The sequence below is a fragment of the Bison bison genome, unplaced genomic scaffold, assembly GCF_000754665.1.
Source record: "Bison bison bison isolate TAMUID 2011002044 unplaced genomic scaffold, Bison_UMD1.0 scf7180017864492, whole genome shotgun sequence".
NCBI classification, from domain to species: domain Eukaryota; kingdom Metazoa; phylum Chordata; class Mammalia; order Artiodactyla; family Bovidae; genus Bison; species Bison bison.
Genome location: NW_011495051.1, coordinates 8,925,839 through 8,928,199, shown reverse-complemented (window position 1 = coordinate 8,928,199; position 2,361 = coordinate 8,925,839).

Genomic DNA, 2,361 nt, shown 5'->3' with positions numbered 1-2,361 from the left:
CCATGATCTTAGTTTTCTGAATGTTGAGCTTTAAGCCAACTTTTTCACTCTCCATTTTCACTTTCATCAAGAGGCTCTTTAGTTCTTCTTCACTTTCTGTCATAAGGGTGGTGTCATCCGCATATCTGAGGTTATTGATATTTCTCCCAGCAATCTTGATTCCAGCTTGTGCTTCATCCAGCCCAGCATTTCTTTGGATTAAGGGGCTTGAAATCACTGCTCTATTCTTCATCTTGTCATCATCTTACATACTTTCAATAGTTGTCAGTAAAACCTCTGTGTCCTTAAAGCTCAACTGGTCCGGTCATACTCTTCAAGCCCTTGGGGTAGTAACTTCATCCTTTACTTAGGGTTGCTGTGTTATCTTTGTTCTTTTTGCCTTTCAGTCCTTCAGTAACTCTTTAACCAACTCACTTTATTAAATTTTCTCACTCAAAGGACTAATTGCATTATTCCTGGCAGAGGGCTACTCAGCCACATGAAATAACTAAATAATGCCATTTTCAGCAATGTGGGTGGATCTAGAGATTGTCACACTGGGTGAAGTATGTCAGAGAAAGACAAATGTCATATGATATTGCTTATACATGGAATTTTTTAAAGTAGTACAAATAAACCTATCTACAAAACAGAAATAGCAGAGTTCGGAAGGGAGGGAACACTTGAATGCCGATGGCCAGTTCATGTTGATGTATGTCAAAGGCCATCACAATATTGTAAAATAATTATCCTCCAATTAAATTAGCTTAAAAAAGAAAAGAAAACAAAAGGTTAAGACTCACAGAATATAGGTTGGGGTTTGAAAAGTACTACAAATAACAAAGAGAGAAAAAGTGAGGATAGAGATTCCTCAGTTTCACGTGACATGATGAAAAGATTACTATTTCCTGAAAAGAAACACATCATGTGAGGAGAAATTGAGAAAACCTAATCACTAATTTTATTACATACACACAAATATCTGTGTTTTTCATACACCATGTCCTGTAGCCACATCTTTGGCAGCAACTCTGATAGTGTATCCCCTGTACACTATATGCCATGAGTTCAAGTTAATATTATTTTTGCTACTGTCTGAATATTGTAAACAATCCTAGCAATCACTTCCACGTAGTCTAATCCACCTCTGCTCACTTCAGTTGAGTTCATTCACTCAGTCGTGTCCAGCTCTTTGCAACCCCATGGACTGCAGCATGCCAGGCCTCTCTGTCCATCACCAATCTAAGTTTACTCAAACTCATGTCCATTGAGTTGATGATGCCATCCAACCATCTCATCTTCAGTCACCCCCTTCTCCTCCCACCTTCAATCTTTCCCAGCATCAGGGTCTTTCCCAATGAGTCAGTTCTTCGCATCAGGTGGCCAAAGTATTGGGGTTTCAGCTTCAACATCAGTCCTTGCAATGAATATTTAGAACTGATTTCCTTTAGGATGGACTGGTTGGATCTCCTTGCAGTCCAAGGGACTCTCAAGAGTCTTCTCCAACACCACAGTTCAAAAGCATCAATTCTTCGGTGCTCAGCTTTCTTTATAGTCCAACTCTCACATCCATAGATGACTACTCTGAAAACCACAGCTTTGACTAGACAGACCTTTGTTGGCAAAGTAAGGTCTCTGCTTTTTAATATGCTGTCTAGGTTGGTCATAACTTTCTTTCCAAGGAGCAAGAGTCTTTTAATCTCATGGCTGCAGTCACCATCTGCAGTGATTTTGGAGCTCTAGAAAATAAAGTCTGTCACTGTTTCCATTGCTTCTTCATCTATTTGCCATGAAGTGATGGGACCGGATGCCATGATCTTAGTTTTCTGAAAAGGGGCTTCCCTGATAGCTCAGTTGGTACATGGACAGGAAGAGGATAAAGAGAAAAGACTGAAGTTCTAGATCATCTGAGAGACCCAGGAGGAATAATTCTGAGATACTTGTTAGATTTACCTATCTGTGCTGCTTGGACACCTTTGGAAAAAGATAGAGCTGGAAACAAAGGAAATAAGTAAATGAGTGTTGAGCACTGTGACCATATTTTGTATTGAAGCAATTCATTTCTAAGATTGTACACCCCACTTCCTTCACCAATATTTCTCATTGTAACAAATTCTGTCTGTTTAGAATTGTTCCCTCAATGGTTTCTGTGTTATTCACCTGTGTCTATACACTCTTACTTTATAAAACTTCACAGAAAATTGTAAAGGAGCAAGAATGTTAGAGGTAATACATCCATGATCTCAGTAAAATACGACCTACCTCTTTAGAGATAATATAGAATGAGAAATTCTCTTTCCCCTCGAAGAAAATATATGATTCAAAATTAAAGAATTTAAGATATATATATTTATTTTATTCAAATACAATTCTAGATATTTC